Raw genomic sequence first — 14,260 nt, 5'->3', positions numbered from 1 at the left:
GTCTAAGCCTAGATCTGAACTTTTTTAAGTTTGTCAGTATGAGCTGAGAAGCCTGTTGGGGTATTGGCACCAGCCGCTAGACTAGTACTGAACAATCTAAGTCCAAGACTAGTTGTGACCGATTTAAGTCTAAGACTGGATGTGACCAATCTAAGTCTAAGACTAGATGTGACCAATCTAAGTCTCAGACTAGATGTCACCAATCTAAGTCTCAGACTAGATGTGACCAATCTAAGTCTCAGACTACATGTGACCAATCTAAGTCTCAGACTAGATATGACCGATCTAAGTCTAAGACTAGATGTGACCAATCTAAGTCTAAGACTAGATGTGACCAATCTAAGTCTAAGACTAGATATGACCAATCTAAGTCTAAGACTAGATGTGACCAATCTAAGTCTATGACTAAAAGTGATCAATCTCAGTCTAAGACTAGATGTGACCAATCTAAGTCTAAGTCTAGATGTGACCAATCTAAGTCTCAGACTAGATATGACCAATATAAATCCATCATAATGAACTAATGAAGTTTACTCGGATTAGAGACCAAACGTCTTCTAAGACAACCCAAACAGTCCAGTTGTGATGGATTGAATGTCCTGAAATAGATCTTTTTTTTTTACTATTCATACTACCATATTGTATATGCACCTTAGGAGGAGCTGCTCCAATTTCGTTGTTCTATGAACCTGTTCATTGCAATAATGACAATAAAACTCTATTCTATTCTTTACAATCTATTTCAGGACATTCAATCCATCACATTTTAGGCACTTCTTGGCTTCTGACACATACATGTTTGATTGATTGTTTCAGTGTCAACTTGTTTGAAGTCCTAAAGGACAACATGCTTTGAGTACCTTAAAGGTAGAAAAACGCCATACAAGTATAACTCAAATGACGTCAGCCAAAACTAGTTTGCAGGCCTAAGGACAACATGATGTCAGCCATGAGAGGTTGAGCTGGATGCACTGCAGTAGGATTTTGTTCTTGACCACACCCAAACAGTGTTCAGAGCTAAGGTAAGTAAGACCATGTCAGACAAATCACCTGCAGAAATGCTTTCAAGACATTTTTTCTGGGCTGTATGTAGCTGCTCAAAAAACACAGTTGTAGATACAGGAGCTCAGAACATTCTGTGAGAGGTTCTCTCATCCCATTACAAACAATATTACAGAATGTAGGACAAATGCGCAACATAAAACAAATGCTCCCGGTTAAAAAAATATTGCTTAAAATTTTACATTTTAGAGCAGGGGTATCCATAGTGTGGCTCGGGGGCCATTTGCGGGGCACAGCTCAAGTTTTGTTGTCCATATTAGCCCCTCTGGTTCCTGGATCTACAGGTTTCTGTAGAAGTGTGCGATTTGTGTTTTCACCACTTTTCACACTTTTCAGGTAGTTTATACAACTTAGACTGTTGATGTATGGAGGAGATGTTTACTACATTTTATCTACACTTATACCATGTCAAAAAACACAATATTAGGTTACAGTTTCTTTACCAAAATGTACCTAATTGAAATACCAAGCAATCATACACAAAACAATCTGTTTTATAAAATAATATGTACCAAATTGTTTATTAAAAGTCAGGCTTTTGACTGCAATGTCCAACAGTCAGAAAATTGTCCTCTCGGTAAATGCTGAATTCATGAGGGTCAGGTGATTAATCTTGGTCCATTTCAGACGGACAGACAGACAGACTTCCTTTTATTCTCATTCAAATTTAAACTTTACAGTACAGATAAGAACGAAATGTTGTTGCATTACCTCATTGTAGTGCAGGATAAAAGCTGTAAATAACAATATATAAATAATACATGTCAGGGTTTATCTGTAAATAACAATATATAAATAATACATGTCAGTGTCTATCTGTACAAAATATATAAATAATACATGTCAGTGTTTATCTGTAAATAACAATATATAAATAGTAAATATCAGTGTTTATCTGTAAATAATATATCAATAATACAAGTCAGTGTTCATCTGTAAATAACAATATATAAATAAATGTCAGTGTTTATGTGTAAATAATATATAAACAATAAATGTCAGTGATGATCTGTAAATAACAATATATAAATAAATGTCAGTGTTTATCTGTAAATAATATAAAAATAATAAGTGTCAGTGTTTATCTGTAAATAATAATATATAAATAATGAATATCAATGTTTATCTGTAAATAACAATATATCAATAATAAATGTCAGTGTTTATCAGTAAATAACAATATATGGATAATAAATGTCAGTGTTTATCTCCAAACAAAAATACATGAATACAAATTTCAGTGTTTATCAGTAAATAACAATATATAAATAACAAAATGTCAGTGTTTATCTGTAAATAATAATTTATAAATGACAAATGTCAATGTTTATCTGTAAATAAAAATACATCCATAATAATTGTCAGTGTTTATCAGTAAATACAAATATATACATAATAATGGTCAGTGTTTATCTGTAAATAAAAATAAATTAATAATAAATGTTGGTGTTTATCAGTAAATATATATATATTAATAATAAATGTCAGGATTTATCTCACGGCAACACAAACACATCGAGTCATCTCGGACGCCGAGATGAGCAGTCGCATTTACTTTCGCTCCCGCTTGGAAATACAATCAACCGCTCAGATGATCCCACAGCTCATCATTTTTCTACTGTGGATCACGGATTTATATTTGAAACCACCACGGATACAATACCCTCTTGAAAAGGAGAGTCGTGAACGCAAAATGGACAATCACTACGATTTCTACCTCCTCGGCAATTCATCGGCAAAGCACCTGGGCTTCGGAGGTAATGTGATCCACTCATGCCTCACAGCGGATCGGAACAGAAGAAACAAACCCCTTAATGATAGATCTACAATTTTAATGTTACTTCTACTCTCAGGAGACACTGAACTAAACCCTGGACCAATAACCACCCGGTTAATGGTGTCTTGCCAGGCGAATCCTAGCAATGTTGTTGCTAATGACGCCGAGGAAGCTAGCGTAGCTGCGGGACCTCGTCGGAGCTATGCTAAAAACATTAGCTCTCCACCTACGCCAGCTCTCACTTGTTCATCACCACACGAGTTCACCTGCGTTCAAGCGGTCGGCGGCACGACGGAGGACTCCACCCCGATCATCGGTGCGCCCCGATCATCGGTGCGGTTGGCGGCCCAGAGATGGAGGAAGACAGCTCAGACACCTGTGAGGACAGCAGCTCGGCGGCGGACGGCGTAATGGCTTTTGACGATACCCTGGCCGCCATTGAAGTCGGGAGTGCGGAGGTCCTCCTAACCTGTCCCGAATGTTTCAGGGGACTCTTCGTAAATCACTGGTCATTGTTCTCCACCTCACCAAAAACCCGCGAAAACCACGTCAACCCCCACCACTCCTACCTGCCAACCCTCCCCCTATTCAACTCTGCCCCTACCCCATCACCTGGACGACGAACAATGGGCCTCTCCCCCCCTCCCCCAAGTCTTGCCACACAAACATCAATAACAACCAACATCCCTCCATCTTCTGGACAGTACCTCTCCCCAACGGACTCTGATGTTCTTTTTGGTTACAGTGGGCTACACATCATCCATCTTAAAGTGAACAGCCTCTCTGGAATTAAACTCGACCAAATCAGAGAAATGTTCCTCAACAATAAGGTAAAAATCATGTTTCTCTGAATCTAAATTAGATGAAAGTGTTTCTGACTCAGAGATAGAGATATAAAACTTCTCGGTCATCAGAAAGGACAGGAATAAACATGGTGGTGGTGTTTGTATGTATATTCACCAGGATATTAAATACATAACTCGCTCTGATCTTAATCACAATGCCCTTGAATCTGTGTGGGCAGAAATCAAATTTAAAAACGCTAAGCCGGGGGACTGTATACAGACCCCCTAATCAGAGTGATTTCTATGGTGCTCTTGAAGAGTGCTTAGCTGGTGTAGACAACATGGAGAAAATTATAACTGGAGATCTGAACACGATATTCAACGCAGAGATGCGCCTGTCTTCAAATCTTACAGCAAGTTCTGTAATCTGCACACTCTCTCCCAGCTAATAACACTCCCCACACGGGTGTGTGATTCCACCCGGTCAACCATAGATCTCATCCTCACATCAGACCGCCTTAACATACAAAATAGTGGGGTCATGATCTATGGTCTTAGCAACCACTATATAACCTTCTGCATCCGCAAAATAACTAAACCCAAGCCAATGGCCAGATAACAGCTCAACCCAGATCCCTTAAAACATACTCCATTGATAATTTCAACTTTAAATAAGGTGAGTGGGACTGGTCCCCTGTGCTCACAAGCAACCTGGTTAAAGATGATTGGGATCGCTTCAAAACAGCGTTCCTAGCAATACTAAATGATATGGCTCCTGTGAGAACAGTCGGGATCAAAGCCCGCTCTGAACCATGTATCTATCCAGACCTATTACCTGCCATAAAAGACAGAGACAGAAAATACTTTGAATACCAAAAGTGTAAAACCCTAAGTAGATAAACAACCCAATAATAATAACCTCAAATCACTCCTTTCAACACTCAAAAAGCAATGCAATAAATTTAGAAATAAGACAAACAACCTGACTAAATCCTTAAACAAAATTACACCAACAACAAAATAGAGGAAAACACAAATAAGCCACGTGAGTTCTGGAAAATTCTTAACAACCAGCTTCCTGGATGCAGCCAGAAACTTCAAACCAGACTCACCAACATCAACATCAAGGATGGTGACTCTCTCATTACAGACAAAATGGAGGTACCAAGAAGACTTAACACCTTTTTCACCAGCATAGCCACAACTCCCGTTAACAAGCTGTCCCATCACTATGGTCGCTTTGGTGTAGAACACATTAAAAACCTTCTATAGAAAGCTAGGAGTAATCAACAACAATTTCAAATTAGAAATGGTCTTAGCTGACGAGGTGCTTAATAAATTGAGCGCGCTCCACCCAAACAAGGCCACCCGCCTTGACAATATCCCCTCCAGATTCCTAGTGGACTCTGCCACCACCATTGCCCCAATAATCACACGTATAATAAACCTCTCAATCAAACAAGGTCAAGTACCCAAGGATTTCAAGATAGCAATCCTTGGGTACACCCCCTTATAAAAAAAGTAGCAAATTAGAACCTGGTAACTACCGACCTGTTTCTATTCTCAGTTCCATTTCGAAAGTAATTGAAAAGATAGTTAATGAACAGGTCGATAGATATCTTGCTAATGTACAAATTCCAATCCGGCTTCAGAACACACCATTCCACTGACACATGCCTTCTCTATCTGGCCGACCACATCAAACATGAGGTGAATGCGGGCAAATACTGCAGCATGGTCATGCTGGACATTCAGAAGTCCTTTGACAGCGTTAACCACGCTATACTGTTGGATAAGCTCAGAGCAATCGGATTAGATAAAACCTCATCGAGCTGGATGCAATCTTACTTGGAGGGGAGGAAACAGGTGGTAGAGGTGAACGGCACCATCTCCTCTCCCGTCTTAGTAAGCTGTGGAGTCCCCCAAGGCAGTATACTAGGACCTTTACGGTTCCTGATATACGTAAATGCCATGCCATCAGCATGCGACAGTGAATTGTTCCTGTTTGCGGATGACTCAGCCCTGCTGGTATCCGGCAAGGACAAGTCACAGGTGGAACAAATCCTTAGTGCTGAACTCCTTAAAATTTGCACCTGGCTCGCTGACAACAAGCTATCCATACACTTAGGTAAAACGGAATCCATCCTATTTGGGTCCCACATCAACCTTAAGAAAGTCAGTGACTTCACTATAAAAGTTGGTGACATTGTTATCACCAGGAAATATGAGATCACCTACCTAGGTTTCATTCTAGAGGCCAATCTTTCCTGTGATAAAATGGCAACCAAGGTAATCAAAAGGGTCACCCAAAGAATGAGATTCCTCTACAGAATCTCCTCTCTGGTCAACAAAAGCACCTGGAAGATTCTAGCGGGAACTCTCATTCAACCCTTTTTCGATTACGCTTGCACCTCCTAGTACCCCAGCACCTCCAAAACCCTCAAATCTAGACTCCAAACATCCCAGAACAAGCTAGTCCGGTTACTTTTAGACCTCCACCCCAGATCACACCTCACTCCAACCCGCAAGTGGGCTGGTTCGGGGTGGAGGACAGAGTAAAACAACTTGCACTGAGCGTAGTCTATAAAATCCGCTACACCTCCCTGATACCGAAGTACATGTCAAACTACTTCCTTAACTGCCATAAATGACCGCCATAACCACAACACCAGGGGGAGGTCCACAAACCATGTTAAACCCAGATTCCAATCTAACAAAGGTCTTAACTCATTCTCTTTCTATGCCACATCAATGTGGAATACACTCCCAACAGGTATAAAAGTAAGTGTATCTCTTTCCTCCTTCAAAACCGGTCTAAAACTAAACCTCCAGGCAACTTCAACCTTTTACTAATACCCTCCTCCATTCACATCCCATCTACCCGGATTGTAAATAACCTAATGTAAATAACCAAATGTATTTCTAATGTATATACTTGTTCTTATGCCATCTGAACTCACTATGTTCTCTGAGTAACACCTACACTGTTTCAATGTCCATTTCTCTGTTGATGCAACTGTTGATGACTGAAGTACTGATATCAAACAAAGCTCCTCATCCCACCTCCCGGATTGTAAATAATTCAATGTATATACTATGAGGATTAACTTGTGTTATGACTGTATCATGCTGATAAAAAATATTTGTACCATGAATTGATTAAACAAGTTGAAAAACTTATTAGGTGTTACCATTCAGTGGTCAATTGTATGGAATATGTACTGAACTGTGCAATCTACTAATAAAAGTTTAAATCAATCAATCAATCAAAGCTTGTTAGCATTAGCATTCTTTTGACTGGGGTTGAGGTTAATAACTACACAAATGGAGTGTCACTGACTACTTTTATAACATGTAATGAAGTAAATAGTTAATATTTTATGTTATTTATCTGGTGTACTGATAGGTTGTTGCTTCCGAGTCCGGCTGAGTACTTCATTCTCTTACGTAAATACGATTAAAAGAGTTCTTGTAGGTTGGCGTATTGAAATGATGTTTGTAAAAATAATAAACAACAATAAACTGCATCCAATTGAAAGACTACTGCTGAGTGAAAACACAGCAAGATAGTTCCACTGATCAGCATTCTTCAGCACAAAGATGTTCGACAAAAGTTCCTGCATTTTGAAATATATTTTTATTGTTCTTTCTCTCCATTGTCAAGTTTGTTGTCATAGAAAATAACCAGGAAATAAACAAGTCGCTGCGTATATTTCAATGACGATCATGTTTTTGAAAAGGAAGTTTCGGGAACGCCCCCAACTGTGTTCATCCAATCAGTGATGGACAGCACAGCCCGCCCCCAAAAAGGTTCCTGGTTGCTTAAAAAAGTCCCACCTTGCTTGCAGGAACTCTGAAAGGTTCCTGTAAGAACTGAATCTACCTTGGTAGTTTTTAGTGTAAACACAGGGGGGACTTTATTTACCCTTCATATGTTTAAGTGGGAAAGTTCCTGAAAAAGGTCCTGCGGTAGAAAAGGGCCTATTGTTGAAAGGTTTATACGAAAAAACAACAATAAGAACGTAGCATGCAGAGAAGGTAGGCAAAGTGGAAGAACATGAACACAAACTTGCGCACGCAGACACGCTTACAAAAAAACACACACATACGCACAAATATACACACACACACACTCACGCACGCACACACACAAACACACGCACACACACGCACGCACAAATATAGACACACAAATATACACACACGCACACAAACACACCACACGCTCACACACACAAACACGCATGCACACTCGTACACACACACACGCACAAACACACAAGCACGCACAAACACAAAAAAACACACACACGCACGCATGAACAAAAACCCAAACACACACACACACACACACTGTGGGAAGAAGAGAAGAAAGTTCACCACCAGGAAACAGAAGTTACTAATTAGCTGAAATTGTCCCGCTGCATTTAGATGTCTGAATTCTTTCCCCCATGGTGGACTTCCTATGTGCCAGATGTTTTGACTTCCTGCTCTTTTTACTTTGATGTGCTCTTGTCTCATTGCACTTCACCATTAGTGAATATGGCAGGCTAATAAAAGAAATATTGTCAATGAGGGAATCCAGAGTAAATATGAAATGAATGAACACTTATGGACACAGGTGACTCCACATGCAATCATGCACACTTCACATTTTTCTTGCTTCTGCTAATGGACCACAGAAGGAGAGTTCCTACTGACGTAGGTAAAGTGTGACATCAGCCAACACAAACACTGCAGTTGGACACAGAGGGAAGGACGCCGCTTCCTGTGACTCAAACTTTTCCCACATGGGCTTCTTTCTTTTGAAAGGCTCCAGTTTTTTCCACTCGGAATGTGAGGGAAACACACTGACTCAGTTCCTCTTCTAAGACACTTCCTTTGTACGCTCATCGATATTCACCTTAAATTAGCCTCACTTTATCTTCCATCTATGTCAGATTCTACAGCAAATTCATCCACACAGAAACAAATACCTTTAGCTTTTTGATATAGAGCAGGGTTTGGGATAAAACACTTTGTCGGATATATATATATATATATCCCTCCATCCATTTTGTACCGCATATCTGACAGAGGCCATATATCCCCACAAGCCTGTTTCGCTATATATATATATATATATATATATATATATATATATATATATATATATATATATATATATATATATGACTTCTATGAAGAACAAGAACAAAGGACCCAGATTTCCCTCGCCCGGACGCGGGTCACCGGGGCCCCCCTCTGGAGCCAGGCCCGGAGGTAGGGCACGATGGGTACAGGCCCGGCCCAAATAGACAACGTGGGTCCCCCCTCCATTGGGCTCACCACCCATAGCAGGAGCCATAGAGGTCGGGTGCGATGTGAGCTGGGCTAGCCGAAGGGAGGACACTTGGCGGTCAGATCCTCGGCTACATAAGCTAGATTTTGGGACGTATAACGTCAACTTGCCGGGGGGGAGGAGCCTGAGCTAGTGCGCGAGGTGGAGAAGTTCTGGCTAGATATAGTCAGCCTCACTTCGACGCACAGCAAGGGCTATGGAACCAGTTCTCTTGAGAGGGGCTGGACTCTCTTCCACTCTGGCGTTGCGGGAGTGAGAGGCGACGGGCTGGGGTGGCAATTCTTGTTTCCCCGTGGCTCAAAGCCTGCACGTTGGAGTTCAACCCGGTGGACGAAAGGGTAGCCTCCCGCCGCCTTCGGGTTGGGGGGACGGGTCCTGTTGTTTGTGCTTATGCGCCAAAAAGCACCCACCCTTTTTGGATTCACTCGAGGGAGTACTCGAGAGTGCTCCCCCGGGGGATTCCCTCGTTCTACTGGGGGACTTCAACGCTCATGTTGGCAACGACTGTGAAACCTAGAGAGGCGTGATTGGGAAGAATGCCCGCCCGGATCTGAACCCGAGTGGTATTTTGTTATTGGACTTTTGTGCCCGTCACAGATTGTCCATAACAAACACCATGTTCAAACATAAGGGTGTCCATGTGTGCACTTGGCACCAGGACATTTAGGCCGCAGTTCCATGATCGACTTTGTAGTTGTGTCATCGGATTTGCGGTCTCATGTTTTGGACACTTGAGTGAAGAGAGGGACGGCGCTTTTCTACCGATCACCACCTGGTGGTGAGTTGGCTGCGATGGTGGGGGAGGATGCCAGACAGACTTGGCAGGCCCAAACGCATTGTGAGGGTTGCTGGGAACGTCTGGCAGAGTCTCCTGTCAGAGAGAGTTTCAATTCCCACCTCCGGAAGAACTTTGAACATGTCACGAGGGAGGCGCTGGGAATTGAGTCCGAGTGGACGATGTTCCGTACCTCTATTGTCGAGACGGCCGATTGGAGCTGTGGCCGCAAGGTGGTTGGTAATCCTAGAACCCGCTGGGGGACACCAGCGGTGGGGGATGCCGTCAAGCTGAAGAAAGAGTCCTATCGGGCTCTTTTGGCTCATAGGACTCCGGAGGCAGCAGACAGGTACCGACAGGCCAAGCGGTGTGCGGCTTCAGCGGTCCCGGAGGCAAAAGCTCGGACATTGGAGGAGTTCGCAGTAGCCAGGGAAAACGAATTCCGTACAGCTTCGATGCGATTCTGGAGCACCATCTGCCGCCTCAGGAAAGGGAAGCAGTGCAGCGTCAACACAGTGTATGGTGTGGAGGGTGTTCTGATGACCTCGACTGCGGATGTTGTGGCTCGGTAGAGGGAATACTTCGAAGACCTCCTCAATCCTAACAGCACGTCTTCCTATGAGGAAGCAGTGCCGGGGGAATCTGTGGTGGTCTCTCCTATTTCTGGGGCTGAGGTTGTGTGAGGTGATTAAAAAGCTCCTCTGTGGCAAGGGCCCGGGAGTGGATGAGACCCACCCGGAGTTCCTTAAGGCTCTGGATGCTGTGGGGCTGTCTTGGTTGACAAGACTCTGCAACATCTCGTGGACATCGGGGGCGGTACCTCTGGATTGGCAGACAGGGGTGGCGGTTCTTCTCTTTAAGAAGGGGAACCGGAGGGTGTGTTCCAATTATCGTGGGATCACACTCCTCAGCCTTCCCGGTAAAGTCTATTCAGGTGTACTGGAGAGGAGGCTACGCCGGAGTCGAACCTCGGATTCAGGAAAAACAGTGTGTTTTTCGTCCTGGTCGTGGAACTGTGGACCAGCTCAATACTCTCGGCAGGGTCCTTGAGGGTGCATGGGAGTTTGCCTAACAAGTCTACATGTGCTTTGTGGACTTGAAGAAGGCATTCGACAGTGTACCCGGGGAAGTTCTGTGGGGAGTGCTCAGAGAGATGGGGTAACGTTAGGACTGTCTTATTGTGGCAGTCCGCTCCCTGTACGATCAGTGTCAGAGCTTGGTCCGCATTGCGGGCAGTAGGTCGGACCCGTTTCCGGGGAGGGTTGGACTCCGCCATGGCTGCCCTTTGTCACAGACTCTGTTCATAACTTTTATGGACAGAATTTCTAGATGCAATCAGGGCGTTGAGGGTATCTGGCTTGGTGGCTGCAGGATTATCTCTCTGCTATTTGCAGATGATGTGGTTCTGATGGCTTCTTCTGGCCAAGACCTTCAACTCTCACTGGATCGGTTCGCAGCAGAGTGTGAAGCGACTGGGATGACAATCAGCACCTCCAAGTCCGAGTCCATGGTTCTCGCCCGGAAAAGGGTGAAGTGCCATCTCCGGGTTGGGGAGGAGATCTTGCCCCAAGTGGAGGAGTTCAAGTACCTCGGAGTCTTGTTCACGAGCGAGGGAAGAGTGGATCGTGAGATCGACAGGCTGATTGGTGCAGCGTCTTCAGTAATGCGGACACTGTATCGATCCGTTGTCATGAAGAGGGAGCTGAGCCGGCAAACAAAGCTCTCACTTTACCGGTCGATCTACGTTCCCACCCTCACCTATGGTCATGAGCTTTGGGTCATGACCGACAGGACAAGATCACGGGTTCAAGCGGCCGAAATGAGTTTCCTCCACCAGGTGGCAGGGCTCTCCCTTAGAGATAAGGCGAGAAGCTCTGTCATCCGGGAGGAGCTCAAAGTAAAGCTGCTGCTCCTCCACATCGAGAGGAGCCAGATGAGGTGGTTCGGGCATCTGGTCAGGATGCCACCCGAACGCCTCCCTAGGGAGGTATTTCGGGCGCTTCCGACCGGTAGGAGGCCACGGGGAAGACCCAGGACACGTTGAGAAAAAAATAGAAGATTAAAGAGAGGGGGTCCAGACTGAGGCCAAGGGGAAAAAACAACAACTCATAGCCATAGTACACATCCCTCTCACATGTGTATAAGAGGCAAACATCAAACATCAGAACACATAGGACATTAAAGCAGTGGATACAACCAGCCACTTCAACATACAGCTATGAATAAAAAGTAAAAGAAACATATACACTGTGGTGGCCTCTGCGGTGTTCCACGCCATCGTCCGCTGGGGTGGAGGGAGCATGGCCAGCAAAGCAACCAAGGGAGCCGACTCCACTCTCGGCCGCCAACCAACTCTCGGCCAGTGTCCAGTCCACATGGATGAGCGAGGATACGTCCAAGGAGACTGAGGTGTCCGACACCTGCTCACCCAGCCAAGACACCGCGAATCCTCTCCGTCCCGGCGCTTAGTGCTAGCTCCACAGCCCTGTCCCCTCATCCGCATCTCCTCCAGTCTCTCCAAACCGACTCCGGTGTGGCAGAGACCCAGCAGCTGGTCTCCATGGCCAAAAGGCTCCTGGGAGGCAGATCCAGAAGTCCACAAAAAAAGCACCACAGAGGTCACGAAAGTGCCACCCCTTGTCACACAGTCCCAAAGGGTCCCGGACCAAAAGGCAAAAAAATATAATAACACATGAAAACAAGAGGGAAACACAAAAGGATGACACAAGAGCACAGAGCTCCTGCCAACAGCAGCCACTACAGCAGCGCCATCTTGGAAAAAAAAATAAAATAAAGAATTCCATCCATCCATCCATTTCCTACCGCTTATTCCCTTAAAGAATTTAAAAAAATAATAATTACAAAAAAATTAAAAATTATAATTATTTTATTTAACAATTAATAATTGTTAAACCACCAATGGTCACATAATCAGGCCGGTAGTGTTCTTATTTATTGTTTTGGTTTGTAATCATTTTACTTTGAGCAAGTTGCAATCAGCAGCTAAAAGGTTACATAACACAACAACAAAACATGTCTTCATCAGCACAAACTGGGTTGTGATATTAATACACTATTGGTCGTTGATTATTATCAGATGAAAAGTACAGGATATGACAGGAGCTGTGCACGCTAAGTGCCAGATCAGCACATTTCCGCTTCACATTCGAAAGCAAAGTGGCTTCGTGATCACATGGCCCCAGTTTCCTTTCCTGTGGTTGACATTTGACAACATCTTTCTCTACTCTGTCACTGTTTGCTTTGAGGACAAGTGACAAATGAGTCCTGCTGTCTCACACTTAACACATTTACACTGCACACCAAACTGGAATATTTTGCCCTCAAGTGACACAGATCTTGGGGTTTTTTGCCAGTCTAAACGCTCCAAATCTGATCTTTTAGTATCAGATTCAGGCAACATCAGGAGGCAGTCGACCACCTTTACACTGAAAGCCAAAGAGGCCCAAATCCGATTTTTTTTCATCTGATTTTTCCCAGCTGACTGTTTACACATCAAGTAGAATGTGATCTTTATCAGACTGCAGTGTAAACGTGCATAGACTCCAATGTGTCCCCCACATTAGGAGGTAGGCAACCACGTTTTCACTGCAGGACAATGTGACCTAAATCAGATTTTTTTTTTTTTTTACATCTGATTTTTCCCAGCTGACTGTTTACACATAAAGTAGAATGTGATCTTTATCAGACTGCAGTGTAAAAGCGCAGACTCCAATGTGGCCCACATGGTGTTCCTCATGTGGCCCCCAATGTGTCCCCCACATCAGGAGGTTGTCGACCGTGTTTACGTTGCATGCCAAAGTGGCCCAAACCTGATTTTTTTTTCTAACATCTGATTTTTCCCAGCTGACTGTTTACACATAAAGTAGAATGTGATTTTTATCAAACTGCAGTGTAAAGACACACAGACCCCAATGTGGCCCCAACGTGTCCATCATGTGGCCCGCAAGTCTCCCTCAATGTGGCACCAATGTGTACCCCACATCAGGAGGTAGTCGACCACTTTTACGTTGCATGCCAAAGTGGCCCAAATCGGATTTTTTTATACATCTGATTTTTCCAAGCTGACTGTTTACACATCAAGTACAATATGAATTTTATCAGACTGCAGTGTAAAGACACACAGACCCCCATGTGGCCCCATCGTGTCCATCATGTGGCCCGCAAGTGTCCCTCAATGTGGCACCAATGTGTACCCCACATCAGGAGGTAGTCGACCACTTTTACGTTGCATGCCAAAGTGGCCCAAATCTGACTTTTTTATACATCTGATTTTTCCCAGCTGACTGTTTACACATTGAGTAGAATGTGAATTTTATCAGACTGCAGTGTAAAAACACACAGCCCCAATGTGTCTCCCATGTGGCCCCGACGTCACTTGCATGCACACTTCCAAAAAGTGAAAACAAAGGAAGTTGACTAAGTTGCTACCACTACAAAATAAAACAAAAGTCACCACACCTTAGAAATTTGTATTTTTTTTTTACGTGAAAGTAATATAA

Source organism: Nerophis ophidion, linkage group LG14 (assembly GCF_033978795.1).
Source record: "Nerophis ophidion isolate RoL-2023_Sa linkage group LG14, RoL_Noph_v1.0, whole genome shotgun sequence".
NCBI classification, from domain to species: Eukaryota; Metazoa; Chordata; class Actinopteri; order Syngnathiformes; family Syngnathidae; genus Nerophis; species Nerophis ophidion.
The sequence above is the reverse complement of the archived record's forward strand: the minus strand, read 5'-3'. Positions refer to the sequence as shown.